The sequence below is a fragment of the Rattus norvegicus genome, chromosome X (genome assembly GCF_021556685.1).
Source record: "Rattus norvegicus strain SHRSP/BbbUtx chromosome X, alternate assembly SHRSP_T2T, whole genome shotgun sequence".
Lineage (NCBI taxonomy): Eukaryota > Metazoa > Chordata > Mammalia > Rodentia > Muridae > Rattus > Rattus norvegicus.
In genome coordinates this window covers 7,750,108-7,763,052 of record NC_141554.1, presented here as the reverse complement: position 1 = coordinate 7,763,052, position 12,945 = coordinate 7,750,108, and the positions used below count along the sequence as shown (strand labels likewise).

Genomic DNA, 12,945 nt, shown 5'->3' with positions numbered 1-12,945 from the left:
ATGGGAATCCTGAGTGTGTGAATGAGTAGGTCATTGATTCTTGTGCCTGCTTTTTGGACTCTGTTCTGTAGGGTTACCAGACTTGATGTGATGATTTTTCCTCTATCTTATTTTATATTGTCATGTTTAGTTGTTATTTCTTAGAAGTCTGTTTTTTTCTAATGAGAGACAGAAAGAGGAGGTGGAGGGAGAGGAGAGGAACTGGGAGGACTAGAGGAAGGGAAAACTGTAATCAGGATATATAGCATGAGAAAATCCATTTTCAAGAAAAGGGAAAAAATATGTGAACATGAGTCAATGTGTTTTGGGAATGTATTGATATGTCTAATAACTGTCTTATTAAATATTTCAGAAAACTATATTTTATTATATAATTTATTTTTATTTTATGTTCATTGGTGTTTTGCCTGCATGCATGTCTATGCCAAAAGCCTTCAAACAGGAGTTATAGACAGGTGTTGGCCACCATGTGGTTGCTGAGACTTGAACCTAGGTCCTCTGAAAGAGCAGCCAGAGCTTTTAATCGCTGAGCCGCCTCTCCAGTCCTAGTAACTTTAAATGGTACTTCTTTATATAAAACTTTCGTTGAGATAATAAGATAAAATTTTAATTAGGTTCAAAAATTTAACATTTTAAAATTTTAACACAGAGGATTTTTTTTAAAAATGGAGATTGAAGGACTGAGTCATATAACTTTCTTTTTAAAATAAAACAAAAATGCTTTCTGTTACTAAAAATACCTGTAAGTAATGTATGTTAAAAATCCTTGTCAGTACTGCTGACAAGTAGCATAGCAGTAGCATAAATGTCATGAGAGTAACTCACCACTTTTTAAAAATTAGACTTAAGGCCTACTCCATGAGGTAGAACCCATACCTGACACTGATAAAGTGGCCAAAACCTGAGACTAGATAGGCCATGGACGTGTGCTACGTATTCTATGTAGCTACGTATTCTGATAAAGGACAATGGCATAAAATGGCTCCTAATGACATTTTACACATATACTGTTGCCTTGCTCCACTCGTTTGTTGCAGTAAATGGGAATTAACAAAGAGATTTATATGTGCAGAGACGTTCTCCCTTCAAGGCTGAAGGATCTATGTGGAAAAGGAGGTAGAAAGATTTTAAGAGCTGGGGGGTGTTCAGGACAGGGAACTACACGGACAAACCTTGTCTGGAAAAAAAGAGCCAGAAGTGGGGGGTGCCTCCACGGAAACATCTTCCAGACACAACACGATGGACTCATGTTAGAACTCACAGAAACTGACGGCATACCTAAGATTTGCATAGGACCAGACCAAATAAAATCCAAGCACAGAGAAGGGGAAATGGGCACTAAGTTCCATCCCTAATCAAGAAGCTATTTGCAATTGATACTTTCTGGGAAAGGAAAAATCAGTCCTCCCTGCCCCAATTGAGTGAGTCTTAATTAGGGTTTCTATTGCTATGATGAAATACCTTGATCAAAAACCAAGTTGGGGAGGAAAGGGTTTATCTGGCTTACACTTTGACATAGCTGTTCATCACCTAAGGAAGTCAGGACAGGAACTCTAGCAGGACAGGAACCTAGAGGTTCCTGATGCAGAGGCAATGAAGGAACACTGCTTACTGGCTTGCTCTTTGTGACTTTCTCGACCTGATTTCTTACAGAACCCAAGACTACCAACTCAGGGGTGATCCCACTCACAATGGACTGGTTCCTCCCTCGATGATCAATAATTAAGAAAATGCATTACAAATTTTTCTTTCTTTTTTCCTTCTTTTTATTTAATTTTTTTTACACTCTAAATTTTATCCCCCTCCTGGACCACCCTCTGACTGTTCCACATCCCATAGCTCCTCTCTGCCCCACCCCGTCTCCATGATGATCACCCCATCCCCACCCCCACCAGACCTCTAAACTCCCTGGGGCCTCTAGTCTTTTGAGGGTTAGGTGCATCTTCTCTGACTGAACCCAGACTCAGGAGTCTTCTGCTGTATGTGTGTTGGGGGCCTCATCTCAGCTGCTGTATGCTGCCTGGTTGGTGATCCAGTGTCTGAGAGATCTCAGGGGTGCCAGTTAATTGAGACTGGTCCTCCTACAGGGTGGCCCTCCTCCTCAACTTCTTCCAACTTCTGTTGGGTCAGCAGCTTCTGTTCATTGGTTGGGTGCAAATATCTGCATCTGCTGCTTGTTGGGTTTTTCAGAGGGCAGTCATGATAGGTCCCTTTTGCTGAGTGCTCCATAACTTCAGTAGTAGTGTCAGGTCTTGGCCTCCTCTTGAGATGGATCCTACTTTGGGCCTGTTGCTGGACCTTCCTTTCCGTGGGGTCTTCTCCATTTCCATCTCTGCAGTTCTTTCAGAAAGGAAGGATTATGGGTCAGAATTTTGACTGTGGGATAGTCACCCCATCCTTCACTTAATGACCTGTCTTTCTGCTTGAGGTGGGTTTTACAAGTTTCCTTTCCTCACTGTTGGGCATTTTATTTAGGGTCCCTTCCTTTGAGTCTTGAGAGTCTCTTACCTCCCAGGTCACTGGTACATTCTGGAGAGTCCCCCCACCCCCTACCTTTCGAGGTTGCCTGTTTTCATTCTTTCTGCAGGTCCTCAGGGCTTCAGTCCTTTCCCCCAACCCAATACCTGATCATATTCCCCTCTCTCCCACCCCCATTCTCTTTCCCTCCCATGTCCCTCCTTCCCTCCCTCATCCTCATTGGTTGCTTTCTTCTCCCTCCCAGGTGGGACTGAGGCATCCTTACTTGGGTTCTTCAGCTCTTTGACCTTTTTGAGTTCTGTGGACTGTATCTTGGGTATTCTGTACTTTTACTTTTTTGCTAATATCCACTTATTAGTGATAACATACTGTGCATCTCCTTTTGGGTCTGAGTTGCCTCACTCAGGATGACAATTTCTAGTTCCATCCATTTGCCTGCAAAACTCAGGATGTCCTAGTTCTTAATAACTGTAGTATTCCATTGTATAAATGAACTACATTCTTCTGTTGTGGGATATCTGGGTTGTTTCCAGCTTCCAGCTACCACAAACAAGGCTGTTATGAACATAGGCCCCATGCCTCGGAGTGGTGGGCCAATACAAAATGAACTCCATGTTGCTGTTGCTGTTGTTGTTGTTGGTGGTGGTGGTGGTGGTGGTGGTGTGTGTGTTATTATTTTCTTTTGGTATTTTTTGTTTGATTCATTTTCTTTCTATCTTTTTTAATCTGTCTATTTTATTTTTGTTTTTGTGGGTTTTCCTATAATATTAGAGAGAAAGAGAGAGAGAGAGAGAGAGAGAGAGAGAGAAAGGAGAGAAAATGGAGAAGAAGATGATGAAGTTGGGTGGATAGGGAGGAGGTGGGGAGAATCTGGGAGGAGTTGGAAGAGGGAAAAAGATATGATCAAAATATACTGTGTGAAAAATTTAAGTTTAAAAAACCAAAGATTTATTATTATTATTATTATTATTATTATTATTATTATTATTATCATTATCAGCAGCAGTGGCAGCAGCAGCATTAATGTGTGTTCATGTGTACAAACCCTACTCACATGTGGAAGTCAGAAGACAATTTTTGGGAGTTTATTCTCTCCTTCCACTCTGAGATTCACTGGTGAAATTGAGGTTGTCAGCTTGCCTGGCAGGCCCTTTTACCCACTGAGCAATTTTGTTGGCCCAGGTACATTCTCGCTATACAAATGTTAAATGTAAAGTTCTTATCAAGGCTATCTTAGTTAGGGTTTTATTGCTAGGAGAGACAACATGACCATTGTCATGGCAGCGAACAGGCAGACATTGTGCTGGAGAAGGAGCTGAGAGGTCTACATCTTACAGAGGAGACTGTGTGCCTCACTAAGCATATATTGAGCATATAAAACCTCAAAGCCCACCGTTAGTGACACACTATCCCTAGTAGTGCCATTCCCTGTGGGCCAACCATTCAAACACATGGATCTATTCGTGTGTGTGTGTGTGTGTGTGTGTGTGTGTGTGTGTGTGTGTAGAGGGGGGCAATTTGTGTTCAGTCATCCAAAAAGGTTATGATACATATATAGAGACATATAATATCTTTGTGTGTTTCTGTCCCCTCTCCCACAAAGGCTCAGGGACCATCACAAAAGATGGGTAGAAAGACAATAAGAGGAAGACATTTGGGAGACTAGAGGGAAGCAGTATCTTCTGCACAGGACAGAACTGTTGTACTCATAAACTCACAGCAGATTTTTGCCTGCATAAGGCTTGCACAAGATCAAGCCATTCAACATTGTAGTGTGGAGAGAGGAGTGGTTCACAAGTCCCCTCCCCTAGCTAAGGAGCGATTGATATTTGAAGGATGCTGGGAGAGATTTTTTCTTTAAGGGTGTGGCCCCTTGTAGATTGACCACACTCCTGTGGATATCCACAAACCCATGAAGTCCAAATTGTGCTGGGCAGTTGTGGCACATGTCTTTAATGCCAGTACTTGGGAGACAGAGACTAGTGGATCTCTATGAGTTTGAGGCCTGCATGGTCTACAGAGCAAGGTCCAGGACAGGAACTGTTGCACAGAGAAACCCTGTCTAGGAAAAAACCAAAAGAAGAGGAAGAAGAGGAGGAGGAGGAGGAGGAGGAAGAAGGGGAGGGGGAGGGGGAGGAGGAAGAGGAGGAGGAGGGACACCTGGACTATGCACCTTAGAAGACAACCTACTACTGCCATGTTCCTAAATTAGTATAGTATCTAGCTGCATTCTAAATGTTTATCTTACAGCTCTCACCGCTCATCAAAGAAACTTCTTTTTGCAGCAGATAGAGACCATTATAGAAAGCTACAGCTGGTCAAAATGTAGACAACATACCACATGGTGCCCAATCTCAATCTATAACATGAGTAAGGGAATATTACAAAAGAGGAGACAAAGGGGTTGGGGATTTAGCTCAGCGGTAGAGCACTTGCCTAGCAAGCGCAAGGCCCTGGGTTCGATCCCCAGCTCCGAAAAAAATAAAAAAATAAAAAAATAAAAAAAAAAGAGGAGACAAAAATATTGTAACAGTTAAAGGACCAGGACACTTTCTGTGAGACAGTGACCAATATATACAACAGGAAATCTGTACTCATGAAATTTCAGCAACATGGTTGCTTAAACAATGCCTGCATAGTGACAGTACTAGTTGACATGCCAACATGGATGGAGAATATCTCACAAGGTTCTACTGAGAGAGATATGATCAATTTCTGCAAGGGATGTTCCCCCTGAAAGATTATTTAATCCCAAGTGGTTAGAGCTAAACACATAACATACAAGCAACCCTAAATGGACTCAGAGGTTCATATATTCATATACATTAAATAATTAGAGAATTAATTAACTAAGAAAAAGCCAATAATTTAAGAGGGATTGTGAGGACACAGAAGGAGTTGGAACAGGGAGAGGGGAGAGTTAAAATAATGTAAATACAGTACTCATTCTCAAAATCAGTATAAATTTTTAAAATGGACGTAAAATTGGGAGAGGTAGAGAGCTGGGGCTGGATCTAAGAGGAATAGGAAAATGCATTGCATGAAATTCTCAAAGAATTAATACCAGTTCTGCTATGGCTGAGGAAGGGGTGGTATGACATGGTTTCCACAGCTGGAACAGAGCCAGCAAGATGTGGGTCTCCATAGTCCTGAAGGTTGCTGTAGGCATAACACTTGTTTGCATAATAATGCATATATTTTACTTCATGTTCCTCCTTCAGGGAATTCTCTCCCTACCAAGATTAATGACTCCATGATAATCAGAAACAGCAGGATTCCTGGAAGCAAGAATGTGTCTGGTGATCCTCAACAATATGTTGGCTGTCACCTTCAGGACAGCCCCTGAGGTTATGGGAAAGAACTCTGAAAACATGAGTTCAAGAATATATATATATATATATATATATATATATATATATATATATATATATATATATTACACTCTGCCCACATTTCTGACTCCAGAGGAAAACACCAAATGCCATCTGGGACCCTGGTGCACGGAAGCTCCCGGAAAGGGCGGCACAGGTCCTCCTGGTTGCTGCCCTCTCGGAGAGCTCATAAGCAACACCCCAAGAGAAAACTTGAGCCTCGGGACCACAGGTAAGACCAACTTTTCTGCTCCAAGCGACCTGACTGGTGGTCTCAGGACACACAGAGGCAAAATTCCTCAAGGACCGGACACTTCCGGTCAAAATATCACTATTTGCAGATGACATGATAGTATATTTAAGTGATCCCAAAAGTTCCACCAGAGAACTACTAAAGCTGATAAACAACTTCAGCAAAGTGGCTGGGTATAAAATTAACTCAAATAAATCAGTAGCCTCCCTCAACACAAAAGAGAAACAAGCGGAGAAAGAAATTAGGGAAACGACACCCTTCATAATAGACCCAAATAATATAAAGTACCTCGGTGTGACTTTAACCAAGCAAGTAAAAGATCTGTACAATAAGAACTTCAAGACACTGAGGAAAGAAATTGAAGAAGACCTCAGAAGATGGAAAGATCTCCCATGCTCATGGATTGGCAGGATTAATTTAGTAAAAATGGCCATTTTACCAAAAGCAATCTACAGATTCAATGCAATCCCCATCAAAATACCAATCCAATTCTTCAAAGAGTTAGACAGAACAATTTGCAAATTCATCTGGAATAACAAAAAACCCAGGATAGCTAAAGCTATCCTCAACAATAAAAGGACTTCAGGGGGAATCACTATCCCTGAACTCAAGCAGTATTACAGAGCAATAGTGATAAAAAAACTGCATGGTATTGGTACAGAGACAGACAGATAGACCAATGGAATAGAATTGAAGACCCAGAAATGAACCCACACACCTATGGTCACTTGATTTTTGACAAAGGAGCCAAAACCATCCAATGGAAAAAAGATAGCATTTTCAGCAAATGGTGCTGGTTCAACTGGAGGTCAACATGTAGAAGAATGCAGATCGATCCATGCTTATCACACTGAACAAAGCTTAAGTCCAAGTGGATCAAGGACCTCCACATCAAACCAGACACACTCAAACTAATAGAAGAAAAACTAGGGAAGCATCTGGAACACATGGGCACTGGAAAAAATTTCCTGAACAAAACACCAATGGCTTATGCTCTAAGATCAAGAATCGACAAATGGGATCTCATAAAACTGCAAAGCTTCTGTAAGGCAAAGGACACTGTGGTTAGGACAAAACGGCAACCAACAGATTGGGAAAAGATCTTTACCAATCCTACAACAGATAGAGGCCTTATATCCAAAATATACAAAGAACTCAAGAAGTTAGACCGCAGGGAAACAAATAACCCTATTAAAAAATGGGGTTCAGAGCTAAAGAAAGAATTCACAGCTGAGGAATGCCGAATGGCTGAGAAACACCTAAAGAAATGTTCAACATCTTTAGTCATAAGGGAAATGCAAATCAAAACAACCCTGAGATTTCACCTCACACCAGTGAGAATGGCTAAGATCAAAAACTCAGATGACAGCAGATGCTGGCGAGGATGTGGAGAAAGAGGAACACTCCTCCATTGTTGGTGGGATTGCAGACTGGTACAACCATTCTGGAAATCAGTCTGGAGGTTCCTCAGAAAATTGGACATCGAACTGCCTGAGGATCCAGCTATACCTCTCTTGGGCATATACCCAAAAGATGCCTCAACATATAAAAGAGACACGTGCTCCACTATGTTCATCACAGCCTTATTTATAATAGCCAGAAGCTGGAAAGAACCCAGATGCCCTTCAACAGAGGAATGGATACAGAAAATGTGGTACATCTACACAATGGAATATTACTCAGCTATCAAAAACAACGAGTTTATGAAATTCGTAGGCAAATGGTTGGAACTGGAAAATATCATCCTGAGTGAGCTAACCCAATCACAGAAAGACATACATGGTATGCACTCATTGATAAGTGGCTATTAGCCCAAATGCTTGAATTACCCTAGATCCCTAGAACAAACGAAACTCAAGACGGATGATCAAAATGTGAATGCTTCACTCCTTCTTTAAATGAGGAAAAAGAATACCCTTGGCTGGGAAGGGAGAGGCAAAGATTAAAACAGAGACTGAAGGAACACCCATTCAGAGCCTGCCCCACATGTGGCCCATACATATACAGCCACCCAATTGGACAAGATGGATGAAGCAAAGAAGTGCAGACCGACAGGAGCCGGATGTAAATCGCTCCTGAGAGACACAGCCAGAATACAGCAAATACAGAGGCGAATGCCAGGAGCAAACCACTGAACTGAGAATAGGTCCCCCGTTGAAGGAATCAGAGAAAGGACTGGAAGAGCTTGAAGGGGCCCGAGACCCCATAGGTACAACAATGCCAAGCAACCAGAGCTTCCAGGGACTAAGCCACTACCTAAATACTATACATAGACTGACCCTGGACTCTGACCCCATAGGTAGCAATGAATATCCTAGTAAGAGCACCAGTGGAAGGGGAAGCCCTGGGTCTTGCTAAGACTGAACCCCCAGTGAACTAGACTATGGGGGGAGGGCGGCAATGGGGGGAGGGTTGGGAGGGGGACACCCATAAGGAAGGGGAGGGGGGAGGGGGATGTTTGCCCGGAAACCGGGAAAGGGAATAACACTTGAAATGTATATAAGAAATACTCAAGTTAATAAAAAAAAAATAAGTTCTCCAGGTTTCCTCGTGCGTTCCACCGCCGGCATGGCGCATTACAACTTCAAGAAGATTACGGTGGTGCCGTCAGCCAAGGACTTTATTGACCTGACATTATCCAAGACACAACGAAAGACTCCAACGGTTATTCATAAACATTATCAAATTCATCGAATTCGACATTTTTATATGAGAAAAGTCAAATTTACTCAACAGAATTATCATGACAGACTGTCACAGATTCTGTCCGATTTCCCCAAATTGGATGATATCCATCCATTTTATGCTGACTTGATGAATATTCTCTATGACAAGGATCACTACAAGTTGGCTCTAGGACAAATAAATATTGCCAAAAACTTGGTGGACAATGTTGCTAAAGATTACGTGCGACTTATGAAGTATGGTGATTCTCTCTACCGATGCAAGCAGCTGAAGTGCGCTGCCCTGGGGCGAATGTGTACGATTATCAAGAGGCAGAGGCAGAGTTTGGAGTACTTGGAACAAGTACGTCAACATCTATCCCGCTTGCCAACCATTGATCCAAATACAAGGACTCTACTTTTGTGTGGGTATCCAAATGTTGGGAAATCCAGCTTCATCAATAAGGTGACAAGAGCAGATGTGGATGTTCAGCCCTATGCATTTACCACCAAGTCTCTGTTTGTCGGGCACATGGATTATAAGTATCTGCGCTGGCAGGTTGTAGATACCCCAGGGATTTTGGATCATCCTTTGGAAGATCGGAACACCATTGAGATGCAGGCCATCACAGCCCTGGCCCACCTCCGAGCTGCAGTTCTGTATGTGATGGATTTGTCTGAGCAGTGTGGACATGGGTTGAAGGAGCAATTAGAACTCTTCCAGAATATCAGACCCCTGTTTATCAACAAGCCTCTTATTGTTGTAGCAAACAAATGTGATGTGAAGAGAATAGCTGAACTTTCTGAAGAAGATCAGAAAATATTTCTAGACTTGCAGGCTGAAGGATTTCCTGTCATCGAGACCAGCACCCTGACTGAGGAAGGTGTCATTCAAGTTAAAACGGAGGCTTGTGATAGGCTTTTGGCTCACCGAGTAGAAACGAAAATGAAAGGAAATAAAGTGAATGAGGTTCTGAACAGATTGCACTTAGCTGTGCCCAACAAGAGAGATGACAAGGAGAGACCCCCTTTCATCCCAGAAGGAGTGGTAGCTCGTCGGAAGAGAATGGAGATCGCAGAACCCAAGAAGAAGAGGGAACGAGATCTTGAGCTGGAAATGGGAGATGATTATATTTTGGATCTTCAGAAATACTGGGACTTAATGAATTCATCTGAGAAGTATGATAAGATACCAGAGATTTGGGAAGGCCACAATGTTGCTGATTATATCGATCCTGCTATCATGAAGAAATTAGAAGAGTTGGAAAAGGAAGAAGAGCTCAGAACAGCTGCTGGGGAGTATGACAGTGAGTCTGAGAGTGAAGACGAGGAAATGGTGGAAATCCGACAGCTGGCAAAACAAATTAGAGAGAAGAAGAAGTTGAAAATTCTACAGTCCAAAGAAAAGAACACACAGGGACCCCGGATGCCCCGGACTGCTAAGAAGGTTCAACGGGCAGATTTAGAGAATGAGATGCGTAGTCTTGGCGTGGACATGGATGATAAAGACAATGCCCACTATGCAGTCCAGGCCAGAAGATCTCGGAGTGTCACCAGGAAAAGAAAACGAGAAGAGTCTGTTCCTCCCTCTTCCATAGCCCGCAGTCGCAGTCGGAGTTGCTCTAAAACGCCACGTGATGTTTCTGGTCTTCGGGATGTCAAGATGGTGAAGAAAGCCAAGACCATGATGAAGAAAGCCCAGAAGAAGATGAATCGCTTGGGGAAGAAGGGGGAAGCAGATAGGCATGTGTTTGATATGAAGCCCAAGCACCTACTCTCTGGGAAGAGGAAAGCTGGTAAAAAGGACAGGAGATAATGTCCTCTTCAGTCGGAGTAGTTTAACTAGACCCGTGATTATTTCTGAGTGTGTGATGGTGTGTTTTATAGAATTTGGGATCAACATCTGTTAACCAAAGAAACGATGGAAATGACTTTTAAATGCTTGTTGCTGTGCTGAAAACTGGTAAAGCCGAGTAAGCTTGTGGTGCCTTGGCCCTGCGCAGTCAGATGTTACCTGCAGAGCGCTCTGTACTGGATGACGCGCTTCTTTCACAGCCGCGGGACTCATTTTGCAGAAAAGATGTATTGGTGTAAGGAGGCTGCTTTGGTGGGGGAAAACTGTTTTGTAGTAGATCTTTTGACACGCAAAATACCTATTTTTGTTAAGAAAGTATTCCTGCTGGGAGGTCTTACATTTAGCGTGTATCAGAACTTAAACTACAATCTTAAATTATTTTCTACATCTGTAGTACAATGCATCATTGTAACTTCAAACATTTTATCCAAAGTAAACATCTAGCAAAAAAAAAATAAAATAAAAAAAATAAAAAAAAATAAAAAATAAAAAAAAAGAAATTAGGGAAACGACACCCTTCATAAGAGATGCAATCCCCATCAAAATACCAATCCAATTCTTCAAAGAGTTAGACAGAACAATTTGCAAATTCACCTGGAATAACAAACAACCCAGGATAGCTAAAACTATCCTCAACAATAAAAGGACTTCAGGGGGAATCACTATCCCTGAACTCAAGCAGTATTACAGAGCAATAGTGATAAAAACTGCATGGTATTGGTACAGAGACAGACAGATAGACCAATAGAATAGAATTGAAGACCCAGAAATGAACCCACACACCTATGGTCACTTGATTTTTGACAAAGGAGCCAAAACCATCAAATGGAAAAAAGATAGCATTTTCAGCAAATGGTGCTGGTTCAACTGGAGGGCAACATGTAGAAGAATGCAGATCAATCCATGCTTATCACCCTGTACAAAGCTTAAGTCCAAGTGGATCAAGGACCTCCACATCAAACCAGATACACTCAAACTAATAGAAGAAAAACTAGGGAAGCATCTGGAACACATGGGCACTGGAAAAAATTTCCTGAACAAAACACCAATGGCTTATGCTCTAAGATCAAGAATCGACAAGTGGGATCTCATAAAACTGCAAAGCTTCTGTAAGGCAAAGGACACTGTGGTTAGGACAAAACGGCAACCAACAGATTGGGAAAAGATCTTTACCAATCCTACAACAGATAGAGGCCTTATATCCAAAATATACAAAGAACTCAAGAAGTTAGACCGCAGGGAGACAAATAACCCTATTAAAAAATGGGGTTCAGAGCTAAAGAAAGAATTCACAGCTGAGGAATGCCGAATGGCTGAGAAACACCTAAAGAAATGTTCAACATCTTTAGTCATAAGGGAAATGCAAATCAAAACAACCCTGAGATTTCACCTCACACCAGTGAGAATGGCTAAGATCAAAAACTCAGATGACAGCAGATGCTGGCGAGGATGCGGAGAAAGAGGAACACTCCTCCATCATTGGTGGGATTGCAGACTGGTAGAACCATTCTGGAAATCAGTCTGGAGGTTCCTCAGAAAATTGGACATTGAACTGCCTGAGGATCCAGCTATACCTCTCTTGGGCATATACCCACATGATGCCCCAACATATAAAAAAGACAAGTGCTCCACTATGTTCATCGCAGCCTTATTTATAATAGCCAGAAGCTGGAAAGAACCCAGATGCCCTTCAACAGAGGAATGGATACAGAAAAAGTGGTACATCTGCACAATGGAATATTACTCAGCTATCAAAAACAATGACTTTATGAAATTCATAGGCAAATGGTTGGAACTGGAAAATATCATCCTGAGTGAGGTAACCCAATCACAGAAAAACACACATGGTATGCACTCATTGATAAGTGGCTATTAGCCCAAATGCTTGAATTACCCTAGATGCCTAGAACAAATGAAACTCAAGACGGATGATCAAAATATGCATGCTTCACTCCTTCTTTAAAGGGGAACAAGAATACCCTTGGCAGGGAAGAGAGAGGCAAAGATTAAAACAGAGACTGAAGGAACACCTACTCAGAGCCTGCCCCACATGTGGCCCATACATATACAGCCACCCAATTAGACAAGATGGATGAAGCAAAGAAGTGCAGGCTGACAGGAGCCGGATGTAGATTGCTCCTGAGAGACACACCCAGAATACAGCAAATACAGAGGCGAATGCCAGCAGCAAACCACTGAACTGAGAACGGGACCCCCGTTGAAGGAATCAGAGAAAGGACTGGAAGAGCTTGAAGGGGCCCGAGACCCCATAGGTACAACAATGCCAAGCAACCAGAGCTTCCAGGGACTAAGCCACTCCCTAAA

At 42.3% G+C, this 12,945-nt stretch overlaps 1 pseudogene; it reads left to right on the top strand.

Moving 5' to 3' along the window:
- The first annotated feature begins 8,642 nt into the window (after positions 1-8,642).
- On the top strand, positions 8,643-11,120 carry Gtpbp4-ps2 (GTP binding protein 4, pseudogene 2; annotated as a pseudogene).
- The last annotated feature ends 1,825 nt before the right edge of the window (positions 11,121-12,945 follow it).